The sequence below is a fragment of the Lepus europaeus genome, chromosome 2 (assembly GCF_033115175.1).
Source record: "Lepus europaeus isolate LE1 chromosome 2, mLepTim1.pri, whole genome shotgun sequence".
NCBI lineage: Eukaryota > Metazoa > Chordata > Mammalia > Lagomorpha > Leporidae > Lepus > Lepus europaeus.
In genome coordinates this window covers 171,521,111-171,538,326 of record NC_084828.1, presented here as the reverse complement: position 1 = coordinate 171,538,326, position 17,216 = coordinate 171,521,111, and positions in this window count along the sequence as shown.

Here is a 17,216-nt window from a genome sequence, read left to right as displayed (position 1 = left end):
TGTTAAGGACTTGAAGGATGCACAAATGGAAATGACCCATTTGACCCACCTACTTAGCCTGTACAGAAAGGACACAGGCTATGTATGGACTTATCAGCAATGACTTCTGTTTATTAAGTCCTATCTAGATTTCCCCATGGCTAACATTCCAACATCCAGCAGCAGAAAGCAACGTTAACACTCTCATATGGCACCAATCCCTGTGGAGGTCAGCTGAATGCCTGGTGGATAGAGCAGGCTGCTGGAAGAATTTTCTTCTTACTGAATAAACACAAACTCTGGTTACAGCTATTGCTTCCTTGCATGCAATGTAACCATCAGAATTGTCACTCATGGATTCTGGAATGCTTTCTGGAACCATTGTGATGACATCGCATAGAGTTGTGCTTGTGATCAAGGACCTCATTTCTCAGCAAATGAAATATGGCAACGAGTCTTGGATCCTGAAATTCACTGGTGTCCAAATGTTCCTTCCTGTCCTGAAACGATGGGCTTCCTACAGTGCTGGCCTTGGAAGATTCAGTTACAGTGCCTGCTAGGCACAGGGCTGGGACAACATCCAGGGGACTATGCGCACCCTGAATTAGTATCGGTCAATGGTGCTGCTTCTCCTGCTTCACAGGTCCAGTGCTCATGGGGTGGAAACGGGAGTGGCACCACTCACTCTTGCCCCTCAACATTCACTCACAACGTTCCCTCTCCTTTCATTACAATCTGATTCTCTGCTCACCTAGAGGTCTTAGTTTCAAAGAGAAGAATGCTTCCACCAGTAGAAACATTAATTTAACTGGAAGACTACCATCTCACCATTTTAGCTGTCTAAGGCCCTTGAGTCAGCCAAGAAGGCAGCTGCAGTGTTTGTGGAGTGATTGATTCCAACCACTAAGAGGAAATTTCTACTCACAGTAAGGTAAGGAAGAATATGTCTGGAATGCAGGAGACCTGAGGGCATCCCATAGTATTCCCATGTCCATGGAAAACTACAACCTAATATAGGGGAGACTGCTAGGCTTGGATCCCTCAGTAATAAAGGCTTGGTCACCCCAGCAGCTAAAGAACCACAGTCTGTCAAGGAATGGACTTAGGGAAAAGGGACAACTGAACACGTGGGAAGACATTTACAGATACTAGCTATGTGTGACCATGTGATCAGCTACAGAACTGAGAACCGTAGGCATGGGCATTAGGCACAAAGGCTAAGATGCCACTCCTGATTCCTGCAGCCCCTGCAGGAGTGCTTGGATTTGAGTTCTGGCTCCGCTCTGACTCCAGCTTCCTGCTGATGCACACGCTCACGTGTGTGGAGCGGCAGGTGATGGCTCTTTAGCTGAGTCTCTGCCGTCCAGAACGAGTTGCAGGCTCCTAGATTCAGCCTGACACAACCCCAGCTGTTGCAGGCATTTTGGAAGTGAACCTATGCATGGGGAGATACCTCTGTCTGTTTTTGTTTCTTTGATTTTCAAATAAACAGAAATTTTAAGGAAGGACATAACTGTAAATGGCATGAATATGAGTATTCCTTCCTTATTTCAATGTGAATGTATTTGTACAGGAATCAACCATTTGTTTCTTTCCTCTCCATACCATTGTCACATACCATAGGATATGTTGATTTTATATTGCAATAGTTTAGTTACTGTGACTATCAAAAAGAATGAGCGTCCCTCAAGGGGCGCATTGCTTCCTCTCCTGGAAAAAGATCAGTACCTTTTTACTGCATGCAGGATAATTAAATCTTGTTAGGTGGAGGTATGACCTTGCCACTGTCTTTATTCAGAGATGAAGTATGGTTTAAGTATATATATATATATATATATATATATATATATATATATATATTTATCTCTTCTGTTAAAAGTTGTGTTCCAAAACTTATAATGGTACCTGACCCAAAACTGAAGCTCAGTGAATTTCTGTTGAATGAATGGAGCACAGAAAAAAGTCAATGATTTTTCAAAGTTACGTGAAGGACAAGGCAGATTGAGAACCCAGAGAGACCTAAGGCAGAACTGACTCAGCATGTAACCAACGTGCTCTAGCTGTTTCAACAGAGCATCTCTCTGAAGTCAGCAGCTGTAATCCAAGGGATGGGCCCCTGATGCAATTAAGCGTGTGAACAAAATAAATGACTTTGATGTTCTTTATGTTTTAGCTTTTTCTTTATTACAAGGTTTGTCACAATGTTCCAACAGTAAGAGTTGGCCTACATATTTTTATGTGAGCATCGTAAGGCAGCCTCGATTTCCAGTCTCATACATAAGCCACGTGCATAGCAGTGTAAAGTGCGTTCTATCAGTAACCGGAAAGCTCATGTGACAAAGAAAATGAGCACACGGTGCAGGGAATGAGAAGAGAGGCTTTACATTGATATGGTTTAACACATGATTAACAGTTCTGCAACACAGCTTTGTATTCAATTTTCTGGCTGGTTTTCCAAGGCACAAAGCAAACACGACAATATTACACTCATGATAGCACTACTTCCTGTGTCAGAAGTCAGTGTAATACCTGCTGGCCTATCTGGAGCACTTCTGATGAAGGTTGGATTTATTCTGCCTGTTGAGATGAAAGCTGTAATAATAAAACTGTCTCAGGGGAGGAAATTGTCCTCCCTGGGCTTGTGATAAAGCATTGCTGAGTGAAGTGGGTTCTTGTCCTTTCTTCAATCATTGCCAGCATCAAAGATACCAAATTCAGGTCTTAGCAAAGCACTTGCAAGGAGCTCTCTGTCTAGCTGCACTAGGTCAGCTAAGCCTGATTTGCTAGGGAGGAATGAAGGTCAAGACAAGAAACAAGCACACATACAAGATGCTATCATGTCTGCTAATGTTATGATGAGTAGTGTTCATGATAATGACGGTAAGACCAGTAACTGCCCCTAGGCTCATCTGTGCTGGGCAGTGTGGTGATGGCTTTACCTGCAGCACCTGATTTAATCTTTGCAGCTACTCGCATGGTTAGCTATTACCAACACTACTTCCATGATGAGGAATCTGATTAAAAACATACAGTCTGTTACGGCACCTGTGGCAGACGTCATGTTCTGTAGCTTATGCTACTATTGAAGTACGTGGGAATTTGTTTCAGTTTCTCTGATGAAAATAACCAATGTGGTTGCTGGCTGTGTCCCCAGGATGACTTTAGCTCATTATAAGACCATGATAATAAAATTACAGTGACTGACACACCTACTCCCATTTCGCACCTGATACCATGACACTTCTGCAATTTCCCAAAATGGGCAGGGAGCTAACCCTGCCCAAATACCTCCCTCTTAATATTCAGTGAGGCCCCTCCCCCTGCCCCAGACACTACCCTCTATGCCTCTGGATCATATAGAGGGATGGATCTAACTGCAAGTGCATCTCTGTTTTGAGCATATTTTATTATTTTTTATTTTTATCAATTTATCTGAGAGGCAGAGAAAGACAAACAGATAGAGCTTCCATCTGCAGATTCACTCCTCAAATACCCACAAAGGCCCAGAGCTCTGCTGGGCCAAAGTAGGGAGATGGGAACCCAATTCAGGCTTCCCACATGGGTGGCAGGAACTCAACCACTCATTTCTGATACAGATGGCATTTTAAAATAATGAGTGTGGGGCTGGAGTTAGATGGTTCTATTTCTTTTTAAAAATATTCTTAGAGTTGTATCTATGAAGCACATGAAATCTGTTCTCTTTATATTAAGAAAAAAATATAATGATGATGAAGTACAAAGAACACCAGTAATTTTCAGAACTTCCTATGAAGCTGTTAGAGTTTGCAAGGATTTCATCCTTCTCCTAAGAATATTTGAAAGGTTTCCCTTCTAAATGTTTTCAATCATAGCATTCTGCTTTAGAATTTCAAACATAGTATCCATATTGTACAAGAAAGCAGAACCGACATTGGAAGAAACAGCAAGTGCCTGCCTTGATCCACAGAACTGAAGACTCAAATAGAAATGTATTTTTCTCCTTTCATAGAAAAAGAAAAAGAACTTGAACATGTTATTATTGTAAAAGTAGAGAGACTGGAGGGCAGATATTGTAATTACCATCTGATATTAGATTTTGCACTCATTCATATAAACCATATCAAATTCTTTGTAAAAATGAATCATTTTACACTCTGCTTGATTGAGCAGAGACAACACAATAGAACAGTAACATTTTTTTAGTTCAAAACCAAGCAACCAAACAAGAAATCAAGCAATAATATCCAAAATTATAAGTTCTATCTAATAAATGCTGTAGAGGTTAAGAACCCTGATAGTTCCAAAATTCTGATGAAATTACTAATTATCACCTGCAAAATTGATCTGCCAGCTGGACAAACGCTAGTCAGAAATGCGAATCCTCATCAGGAAGAAACAAGTTCAAAATATCTGTGATCTGCCTGGGCTCTGTGTGATTCCCAGGAGGTGGATTATAGCCCTGTTACCCTAGTTCTCTATACATATCACTTTCCACAAATCCGTCAATCTAGGATCATTGTCTGAGATCTGATGTTGAAATACTGTGATTCATCCAGCCAATAAAAAGAATGCATCAACTCCTTTATTCATTCACCCCTTTATCGAGAGCCTTCTACATGTCTAGTTCCATCTAACATGCTGGGTAATAGAGTAGGGATTATAACATCTTTTTCTTATAATCTAGTAGAATATAGAGAACCCAAAAGATAACGATAATCAGTCTTGATAAGTACTTAATTGTATTATGTTGGAAGAATATTAAGTGCTACAATATATTGGACCAGATGTATATTTAACAATAGCAAGGGAAGCTTAAACCTGAAGTGACCCTTTGAGGGGTAAAATTTCTAGTACATGATGCATCAGAGAAGCACATAGGGACACTATCTAATACTTTCTTCCCAACTATGGTGATAAGAAGGTGACATAGTTTGAATTTAATATTTTAGCTATGGAAACCGGAGCAGAGTAAATTATATTAAATGCAATAGTTATGTATACAAGATTAGAGTTTGCAGCTAAGTTACAAATTTGTAAGTTGATGTTACTCAGAGGAATGGTAGGGCATGGGGTTGAATTCAAGGCAGTAAACCCACAGACAAGGAACTGAACTGATGACCTGATGAGTTCAATTGAATTGCTTAGAGCTTAGAAGGTGAAGGGTGGGGGCAGGTGCTGTGGTGCAGTGGGTTAATGCCTTGGCCTGAAGCACCGCCCCCCATATGGGTGCTGGTTCGAGACCCGGCTGCCTCACTTCCAATCCAGCTCTCTGCTATGGCCTGGGAAGGCAGTGGAGGATGGCCCAAGTCCTTTGGCCCTTACACCTGCATGGGAGACCTGGAGGAAGCTCTTGGCTCCTGGCTTTGGATTGGCCCAGCTCCAGCCATTGTGGCCAATTGGGGAGTGAAGACCTCTCCTCCCTGTGTAACTCTTTCAAATAAATAAATAAATCTTTAAAAAAAAAAAAAAAGAAGGTGAAGAATGGAGGGTAGTATGTCTAGATGCATAAACATTCTTTCATTTGAGGGTGGACAAGAAAGGATATAGAAGTCTGCTGTCCAGTAGAGTGCCAGTAGTGACAGGTGCATACATAATTTAAAATAAAAAACAAAACCATTAATAACTCAGTCATGGTGAACACAACTCAAGTCCTGAGTGGTCACATGTAGCTCAAGACCAGCATGTTGGACAGCACAGATACAGCTCATTTCCAACACTTTGGGTAGTTCTGCTGAGAACGGATGAGAAATTCCCATCTCCCTCGGAGCCTGAGTTCCGTGAAGTATGAAGCCTGGGTAGCTCGAGTGTGAGGCAGCTATGGGGATGGATGTCCTCCCTAGAAAGAAGACGCAGCCTACTGCCAGCAGGAGCAGTGACTGCCTTTGGGTTGGGAGGGAAAGATCCACAGTGAAGGAAATGGAAAGGGAGCTAAGAATTGTGTGGGCGAGCAATGAGGGAGAGAAGGGTCCACAGTAGGAGCTCAAGTTCAGGCGCATCAAGGTCAGCCAGTTAATGCCAAGGTGAAGATCATTTCACACTGGTTTGTCTCAGTTCTGGTGAAAAGGGAACTCAGACCTCGCTGACTGCGCTCTCAAGGGAGGCCTTTTACTTGTGAGCACAGCAACCAAAGGGCCCTCCCTCTGTGTTAGGAATGACAGCTGCTTCTCCTTGGGGACAAGATACCCATCAGAAAGTGCCAATCTCTCTCTACCAAGATAGATTGCTCTCAGGGATTGAGCCAAAAAGCCCCAAAGGTCCCCAAGCCTTCAGCATCAGCTTTATAATAAAAACAATTCATTTTACAAGTCATAAAACACACAGATATTTCTTAATCATGGATGTTTAATGCTTCAGAGAATTGAATTAGGGCATTGTAAATTCCACTTAATACTTGGAGATTATCTGAATTTACTCATGTCATTAGGCTGCAAAATCTTGCAAGATACTTTCCCTCAAGATCATTAGACGCTTAGACATGTTTTTTTTTTCTAACATTCAGTGATTTATCAAACTTTTATTGAATCCATCCGTGTGAAGATCCTCGTACTGAATATTTTTGGCTGGGATAATTTTAAGAAACAATCACATCCAATCAGAAGAGGAGACAAGAGAGGACTGGAGATCAGCCAATTGCTATCCTGACTTGCTACCTACAAAGTATCCTGGCCAGGAATAGAAAACACTTCCCTCCTTCTTCTCTTCATCTGTGTCTGATAACCCATTCGATTCAACACATGAGTGAGTGCCTCATGCCAAACGCTATTCTAGGTACTAAGATGTATCAATGAACAAAATAAAGCAAGAAATACCCCTGTCTCTGTGGGGCAAGAGAGTTAATAGGCAAACTTAAAGAGCTAATGTTGGTGGGGTTAAGTGATATGAGATATGGGAAGCACACAATGTTGGAAGGTGTAATATTTTACATAATTGGGAAAATGCTCATCTCAGATGACTTGTCAACTGAGCCAGCAGGGAATTGGATGAAGTGTGGTGTTGTCTGGGATAAAGAGCATTTAGCAAAAAATTAAAAACATCAAGACAGATGATGGACAACGAGGGAAGAGAGGAAAAAGGCAAGAGAAAAATCAGAAAATGTGGGGCCTTGAAAGAGTGAGAAGTTGTGTTTTTACTGAGTGACTTAACCCAAGTGGCAAGGTTTGACTAGAGGGAGAACTGATAGAACTTAAGTTCATGTAGTTTTTGCCCCCTGGTGGTTCTTATGAGAACTGAGTGAAGATGGGAGCAGGAAGGCCAGTTGTAGTGTAACTGAAGCAGCCCACAGGGGAGATGATAATGACTTGGATCAGGTTCCACCAGGAGAAGGAGGTGACATATGTAAACTGTGTGACAGCGGGAGCAGAGGGTGATTGGTCAACAGATGTTGAGAGAATGAGGCGAGGACTGTGGCACAGCAAGTTAACCTACCTCTTGTGACCTGGCTGCTCTGCCCCCCATCCAGTATGCTGCTATGCACCCGGGAAAGCAGAGGATGATGCTCCAAGTGCTTGGGTGCCTGCTACCATTTGGGGCACCAGGATGGAGCTCCTGCCTTCTGGCTTCAACCTGGGCCAGACTTTGCTATTGCAGTCATGTGTCATTTGGAGACCGAACCTGCAGATGTAAGATTCAATCTCTCTCTCTCTCTTCCCCTCTCACTCCCTCTCTCTCCCCATCTCTCTCACTCTGATTTTCCTATGACTAAGTAAGTCTTAAAAAAAAAAGAGAGACTTCAGGGGTTGGCGCTGTGGTGCAATGAGTTAAGCTGCTGCCTGTAACACAGGCAAAGCGTATCAGAAAACTGGTTCCAGTTCTTTCTGCTCTGCTTCTGATCCAGCTCCCTGATATTGCACTTGGGAAAGCAGTGGAAGTGGTCCAAGTAGTTGGGCCCCTGCCACGCACATGGGAGGCCCAGATGGTATTCCAGGTTCCTGTTTTGGGCTTGGTCGCCCCTGTCATTTGTAGTCATTTGGGGGGTGAACCAGCTGCTGGAAGATCTCTTCTTTGTCTCTTTATCTGATGCTCTGCTTCTCAAATAAATCAAATAAACCTTTTTTTTTTTTTTAAGAGAGACTTTGGGTTCCTTACAAAGGACAATTTGTACAGGAGAAAGAAAAACAAAGGAAATCATATGCCAAAAAGGGTAAAAGAGAAAAATAAAATTTGAGTTTAATAAAAGAAGGAGTCAATGAGATTCAAAGGCATTTTTTTGTTTGTTTTTTGAATCTACATCCATAACAATATGATGATGGGATTTGTAAAGATGGGAAAGACAATGGAATCAAGTATGTATTGAGGGCAATTCAGGTGCACCAAGAAAGAAAGAATGATTCTGTCATTTTGAGTGACAATAAAACCTGAAGTAATAAGATCCACCAAGGTCCAAGTGGCGGTTTCCCTGTAAATCACCGGCATGTGGGCCCTGCAGTTGGCACGCCTGCTGCGCTCTGTGTGACTCTCAGGACCCGGGCTCTTTTCTTCATTGGAAGGGGGAAACTGCGCCTTCATCCTTGAAACCCTGCATGCTATTCCAATCACCAGAAGTTGAAAAAGAAATAAGGAATTAAGAACCAGATTACATGAACACACTTCCTCAGGGAGAAATTGAATTTCATTAAATTAAATTCAAAAGCTCCAAGTTCCCGGTTACCACTAGATGAGAGTAGGGTCTGGGGTTCTGTTGCACAGTAGAGTTACTATAGATAATGTTCATGAAGTGCCTAATTGTAATTCTCTGTTTAAAAAAAAACAGCAAATCAGATATTGGGACAAAAAGTATAATTAGTTTTCTAAAAATTTCATTTTATATGGAAAGAATATATTATTTCTATTCTAGTCAAATTTATTTGTGTATACTGGAATTAATCCTGTAAGTTAAAAAAAATTTTAAAAAAACCTCTGAATCTGCCACATGATATTACTATTTAAATCCTTTTGGCAAAACCATAATCACATTGGCACAAGTTGTTACATGGGCTCCAGGAAAGAACAACTTTTTTTTTTTAAGATTTATTTATTTATTTGAAAGTCAGAGTTACACAGAGAGAGGAGAGGCAGAAAGAGAGAGAGGTCTTCCATCTGCTGGTTTACTCCCCAGTTGGCCGCAACAGCCGGAGCTGTGCCAATCCGAAGCCAGGAGCCTGGAGCTTCTTCCAGGTCTCCCACGTGGGTGCAGGGGCCCAAACATTTGGGCCATCTTCTGCTGCTTTCCCAGGCCATAGCAGAGAGCTGGATAGGAAGTGGATCAGCCAGGTTTCGAACTGGCGCCCATATGGGATGCTGGAACTGCAGGCAGCGGCTCTACCCGCTAAGCCACAGCGCCGGCCCCAAGATACTTTTTTTTTTTTTCCTGAGTATGCATGCAGCCATCCATGAAGTCGATTATTGAAGAAAGGCAGGGGATTTGTTGGGGGAAAGTGACTTTGCCACTATTCTTAAACCATTACAATTGGGAGAGAAACTACTTAAACTCACATAGCAGATAGCAAGTAACATTGAAAATCTATTTGCCTAAGGACATACAAGTAAGCTCTGGGAGGAATTTCTAATGAGCTCAAGTATTCTTGAAAAATTATAAATTTTTTTTTCAGCTATTTTGATGTTTTAGACAACAATGTGTGCTCTGTATTCACGGATGCAAAAGAAAAACCAGAATGAGTCCATATATTCACGTACATAAGATCCTAGAGAAGCACATAAAGAGAAACCAATTCAATATTTTCATGTCTGTGATGAAAACTTCTTAAGTATTATCATATGATGACCTAATTAATACGCACACCCACATTTAGATGAACAGGAAGTTTCATTTGCCCTCACAAGTTTGCTTGTTTCTCTGTTACCTTCCATTCCTTCACTCTCTTCCCTTCTGTTCCCTTCGTTTTTCTCTTTCTCTCTCTCTCTTTTTCTTTTGGGAGAATTCCTTTTCTTGCTTTCTCTTCCCTTTCTTTTATATTTCTAGTATATTAAATCCTTTAATATTGGAAATATTGTTCAATGAAGCAGAATTGAGAGTCTAGAAACACAAAATTTTCTTCTGGAAAAGTGGAAGTTTTTCAACAAATGATGCTGGAAGAAAAATGGACATCCATATGACATGTAAATAAATCTCAATCCACTTATACAAAAATTAATTCAAAATGAACCATATACTCAAATGTAAAACTCTGTATCTTTATAGGAGAAAAGCTTTTCAACTTCAAGTTCAATAAAGATTTCTTAGATATATCACAAAGGCAAAGTACATAAAAGAAAACCTGAGCTTTAGTCAAATTAAGAAAATCTGTCCTTCAAAAGGCAGTTAAGAGAAAAAAATCAGGCCACAGTTGTAAAAAAATTTGAAAATTACATGTCTAATAAAAGATGTCTTTCTAGTATATGCAAAGAACACTGAAAATTCAATAAGAAAACTAAATCCAATTTAAAAATAACCAAAATAGAGGCTTAAGAGCCTCATGAAGTAGGCATATGGATAACAAAGATGTGATAAAATAGCTCTCTTCATTGATTATAGAAATGCAAATTAGACTAGAGAAAGGCACCCCTACATATCTATTAGGAAGACTTTAACAAAACACACACTAAACCTGACAACACCAATCATTGAAAAATATGAAGACTAACAGAACTTTCATACATTCCTGATGGAATATGCAACTATATTAGCTAAATGAGCAGAAAAATGGGAATACTCCAAGTGTCCTTCAGGCAAAGAATGGGTAACCGGCTTTGGTATAAGGAAATACTACTCAAAATTTGAATGGAACTATTGGTACAGGAGATAATGTGGATGATTCCAAACGCATTAATAAAGTGAAAGGAAGTAGAAATCAAAGGTCACCTAAGTATGATTCTGCATAAACGCTACTGTCATTGCATTCCTGCAAAGGTAGAAGTACAGGAAACAAAATACTTCAGTGACTGCAAAATGCAGACTGAGAAAAGACTGACAACAAAAAGACTTGGAGGAAGTTAGGGGATTTTCCAGGAGTTGATCATGATCGGGTGCATAGATGTCAAAATCACAGAACTGTAAGTCACCATGGGTGTATTTTACAATATAAGAAATTATGCCTCTAAGATGCTAATACAGGGGCCACAGCTGTGGTACAGTAGGTTAAGCATAAGCCTGTGGTGAGAGCATCCCGAATGGACACCAGTTCAAGTCCCAGCTGCTCCACTGCCAGTGCAGCTCCCTGCTGATGGCCTGAGAAAGCAGTAGAAGATGGCCCAAGTGCTTTGACCCCTACACCTGCATGGGAGACTCAGAGGAAGCTCCTGACTCCTGGCTTCAGATGGGTACAGCTACAGCTATGGTGGCCATCTGGGGAGTGAACCAGCAGATGGAAGACATTTCTCTCTGTCTCTCCCTCTCTGTGTCTGTAACTCTACTTCTCAAGCAAATAAACAAATCTTCTAAAAAACGCTAATACACAAGGTCTACAGAAATGGAATGATTAATCTTAGAGATCCCACACATGCACTAAAGCACACACACACACATATATATATATATATATGAGTATATATTTAAAATGAATACATGAAAATGTACATATTAAAATATGCATTTAATATGTACACCTACATATATAGATGGATAATGTATGTGCTTGCATATCTATGTACAGGCAGAATGTTTAGAAAAATGTACAAAATATTAAGATGATTATGGTAATGTCTCTGGATTAATTTTGCTTTTGATATAATTGTATTTCTATATTCCATGCAATAAGCATGAATGACTACTTGCCTATAATGTTCATGTTCATTTTTAAAATGCTGGTAAATATTCATTAATTTCATTCGTGCCGTACTAATTTGTTATGACCCACAGTTTTCAAAACACTACTGGGTTTCAACATTCCATGTGTCACTTGATCCCATTGTATACAATCCGTCCTGGTAGATACTAAGCATTTGCCATAACAAATGCCTCCAAGAATGGAGTTGGCCACCTCCATGTCATACAGCTTCAGTCACGCTTACTTGTAATACAATATTCCTTGTCACCAACCAGTCTGTCCCCTCAACCTTTATCAATTCATGCTGATTCTCTTTTCTGATATCCCAGATATAAACATCGATTATCCCTCCACAGGTCAACTCTTTATTTTTTTTTAAATCTACACTCTTTGTTTTATATATATATATATATTTGTAATATATATAAATATATAATAAATATATTTTGTATATATATAAAAAATTAATAGACCTATAACAATTGCATGCATTTACAGGGTAACATGTAATGTTTTTAAATTTCATTTAAAAATAGTAATTATTAATTAATATTGTAAAGGTAATTAATAAATTACATGCTATTATATTATTATCACATAATAATATGTACTGATTAATAAAATTAATTGATTATTAATATAAAAATAAATTTCTTGTATTTCATAGGTACAATTCTAAGAAAATGACAATACTTCTGTTCTTTACCCTTTCCCTCCTTCAATCTCTCCATTTCTTCCTTTCTTCTTTTCCTTTAATTTTTGCAAAACCATAATTTCAGGAGCCTGCACTGTGGTGCAGCTAGTTAAGTTGCAGGCTACAGGCTCAGCATCCAATATGGGTATCACTTCAAGTCCTTGCTGCTCCACTTCCAATCCAGCTTCCTGCAAATGGCCTGGGAAAGCTGCAGAAGTGGACACAAATCCCTGGGCTCCTGCCATCCCCAGAGGAGCCCCAGAAGAAGCTCCTGGCTCCTGGTTCCAGCATTATCCGACCCTAGCCATTGTGGCCATTTGGAGATTGAACCATAGATGGAAAACTCTCCCCATCTCTCCTCCTCTCTCTTTGTAACTCTGCCTTTGAAATAAATAAATCTTTAAAAAGACTCATAATGTCAACCCACTGTATAATCATAGACTTACTGCACCATCAGGTAAATATATTTATCCTCTCACATATTTACTTTTTCTTTATGCTGAAAGCATCTCAAATCCTATCTTCTACATATTAAATAGAGAAATATACAGTACACTACCTATAATCACCCTGCTGTCCTATAAATCCCTAGAACTTCTTATCCCTATCTAGCTATCACCCAACAACCGCCATTCAACATTTCTCATCCTTCCTTCCCCACTTCCCTCCCCAGACTGTGGTCATCATTGTATTTTTAACTTCTACGGGATCACTTGTTATAACAGCTAGATCATGTGATAATTGTTTTTCTGTGTTTGGATTATTTCACTTAACATAATGATGTCCAGTTTCACTCAAATTATTGCAAATGATAAGATTTCATTCTCCTTATGGTTTAATCATATTCCATTGTATAGAGAGAATACATTTTCTTTAGCCATTCACCAATACATTGACTTATTTTTCATTTCCTGGCTATTCTTAATATTCTGCAATAAACATGAGCATGGGACAGGCACCATGGTACAACAGGTCAAGCCCTGCTTTGTGATCCCCACATGCTGTCTTGCAGTGTCAGCTTGAGTCCTGGCTGCTCCGCTTCTGATCTAGCACCCTGCTGATGTGTCTGGTTATATATAGATGACTACACAGTACTTGAATTCCTGCCACCTATGTGGGAGACCCCTGTGGAATTCCTGGCTCCTAGATTCAGCCTGGTCCAGCCCTGTCTGCTATGACCGTTTGGGTAGTAAATCAGTGGATAAAATATTTCACTCCCTTTCTATCTATCTGCCTCTCAGTCTGTCATTTTGCCTTTAAATAAGTAAAATTATCTTTAAAAAATAAGCATGGGAGTGCAGATGTCTCTTCAACAGGGGGATTTAATTCCTCATTGATATATACCGGGAAGTGAGCTTGCAGTAACATAAGGAGGAATTTCCACACTGTATTACACAAGGGCTGTACTAGTTTGCATTTCCACCAACAGTGTGCAAAGTTCCCATTTCATCACATATATATAGCCTTTATTATGTTGAGATGTGTTCCATATATACCTAATTTACTGAGAGTTTTCCGCATGAAGGGATATTGAATTTTATCAAATGACTTTCTTCTTCTATTGAGATGGTCATATGGTTTTTTGTCCTGCATTCTGTTGATGTGGTGTATCATATTTCTTGATTTGCATCAGTTGAATCATCCCTGAGTCCCCGGGATGGATCTCAGTTTCTCATGGTAAATGATCTTTCCAATGTACTGTTGGATGCAATTCGCTAGTATTGTGTTGAGGATTTTTTGATCTGTGTTCATTAAGGAGCCTGTAGCTTTGTTTTTCTTGATGTGGTTGTCATGTCTTGTTTGGGTATCGAGGTAATGCTGACCTCGTAGAACATTTTTGGAAGAATTTCATCCTCTTATAGTTTTTGAAATAACGAGTAGGAAAGGCGCTAATTCTTCAAATGTTCAGTAAAATTCAGCAAGGAAACCATGGGATTCTGAGTTTTTCTTCAATGGGAGATTTCCTTTCATGATCAAGTCTCATTATTCACTACTATTCTGTTTATGCAAAGTGTCACAATATTTCCAAGTCCCATATCACAACCTAATTTGCAAATATTTTCTCCCCTTTTGCTGATTGTCTTTCTACTTCCTCTATGGTGTTATTTGAAGTACAAAGTTTTTTATTTTGATTATGTATAAATTAGCTATGTTTTTACAATTTCATATGTACATCTTCATATGCAACTGCTATGTATCAGGATCCCTTGGCAAATCCAAATTCATGACAATTAACTCCTATGTTTTCTTCTAAGAGTTTTCTATTTTGGAGCTCTTACATTTAGATTTTTGTACCATCTTAAGTTGATTTTTGTTTATGGTATCAGGCAAGATTCTGAATTCCATTTTTTGCAAGTGGTTATCCAGTTGTTCCAGAGCTTTTTGTGGAAATAACAATTGTTTTCCCACTAGATGACATTGGCATCCTTCTCAAAATCAGTTTACTATGGACGTACAGTTTTGTTTCTGGCCTCTCAATTCTATCTCCTTTATTTATATGTTTGCCTGTTTGTCATTTTGCCAGTGACACAATGACCATAATGTTTTGGTTACTATTAGCATTCTATTACTATAATTTTTTTTTGACAGGCAGAGTGGACAGTGAGAGAGAGAGACAGAGAGAAAGGTCTTCCTTTTCCGTTGGTTCACCCTCCAATGGCCACCGCGGCTGGCGTGCTGCAAACGGCGCACCGTGTGATCCGAAGGCAGGAGCCAGGTGCTTCTCCTGGTCTCCCATGGGGTGCAGGGCCCAAGCACTTGGGCCATCCTCCACTGCACTCCTGGGCCACAGCAGAGAGCTGGCCTGGAAGAGGGGCAACCGGGACAGAATCCGGCACCCCGACCGGGACTAGAACCTGGTGTGCCGGCATCGCAAGGCGGAGGATTAGCTTGTTGAGCCACGGCACCAGCCTATTACTATAATTTTTAAAGGATTTTGGGGGCAAATTTGGATCTTCTGAAATTTCGTATTAATTTTAGAGTTTTCTTGGCAGTTATGAAAGTTGGAATTCTAATTGGGATTGTATTCAATTAGTAGATCAGTAGACATGACTATTGTTCAAGTCTTCTGATCCAAGAACATCTATTTAGGTCTTCTTCAATTTATTTCAATGGTGTTTTGTGGCTTTTTAGAATATATATCTTACACTTCATTTGCTAAAGTTATTCTTAAGTTACCAATAGTTTTTATATTATTATCAGTGGTGTTGACTTCTTTTTTAGATTTATGTATTTATTTGAAGGACAGTTGGAGAGAGAGAGCAGAGTTAGAGAGAGAGAAGGGGGAAAAAGAGAGAGAGAGAGAGAGATCTTTCACCCACTGTTTAACTCCCCAAATACTGCATTGGCCAGGGATGGGCCAAGCTGAAGTCAGGAGTCAGGCAGTTCTTCCAAGTCTCTCACATGAGTGGCAGGCATCCAAGTAGTTGGGCCATGTTCTGCTGTTTTCCCAGGCCATTAACTGGTAGCGGGATCAGAAGTGGAGCAGCTGGGACATGAACCAGCACTCATATGGGATGCCAGCACAGCAGGCAGTGTCTTAACCCACTATGCCACATTGCCTGTCCATGAATTTGTATTCTTAACTTTGTCTTACATTATTTATTACAGCTGTATACAAAATACAGTTCAGTTTTGTATAGTGATCTATCACAGAACTTTGGTGAGCTCATTTATCAGTTTTTATAGTTTTCAGGTCTTTTTTTTTTTAACTTTTATTTAATGAATATAAATTTCCAGTGTACAGCTTATGGATTACAATGGCTTCCCCCTCCCACAACTTCCCTCCCACCCGCAACCCTCCCCTCTCCCGCTCCCTCTCCCCCTCCATTTGCATCAAGATTCATTTTCAACTCTCTTTATATACAGAAGATCAATTTAGTATAAAGATTTCAACAGTTTGCACCCACATAGAAACACAAAGTGAGACATACTGTTTGAGTACTAGTTATAGCATTAAATCAAAATGTACAGCACATTAAGGACAGAGATCCCACATGAGGAGCAAATGCACAGTGGCTCCTGTTGTTGACCCAACAAATTGACACTCTAGTTTATGGCGCCAGTAACCACCCTAGGCTGTCGTCATGGGTTGCCAAGGCTATGGAAGCCTTCCAAGTTTACCAACTCTGATCATATTTAGACAAGGTCATAAAAGACAGAGTGAGGATAGTAACCAATGATCCTAAGAGTGGCATTTACCAGGTTTGAACAATTATACAGCATTAAGTGGGGAAGAGGACCATCAGGACACACAGGTTGGGAGTAGAGCCATTGGTGGTAGAGTAGAGGTTATGATTACAAAGGAATGAGGCCCAAGTGCACTAGACAGGGCCTAGAACAAAGGACAGAGTAATTATTAGAGGAGCTAAGAAAGGTGCTGTCTAAGCTACAAGTAATTTTTCTGATTGAGAGGCAAATAGAACCTGACAGAAGGGGCTTGATAATAATCTGGTGGGCTTTAGGCCTTGTAAATTCAGAGGCCCAGGCCTATTTATCTCTTCACATGGGGTATATCCTAAGGGAGGTGTGAACTTCCTAGGGGAAGGCACTCTGTTGACTTTCATCACCTGGCTGGCCTGGGAGGAGAGCTGGCCAGGTAAAGGCAGGGGGCATCTCTAACAAGAAATTTACAGTTCTGCCTGCAATGTTGCTGACCCTACTTGACCATCCCCTCAGCTGCAGTGGTCACTTTGGAAGTTGGGCTGAGTGAAGGGCTTTTCAGCTTAGAGCCAATAAGATCTGTGGCTCTGACCTGGGCATCCTTCGACTCCAGGGCAGGTCCATTTCCAGTGATCCAACTCTTGGCAGAGCTGCCAGGGCTC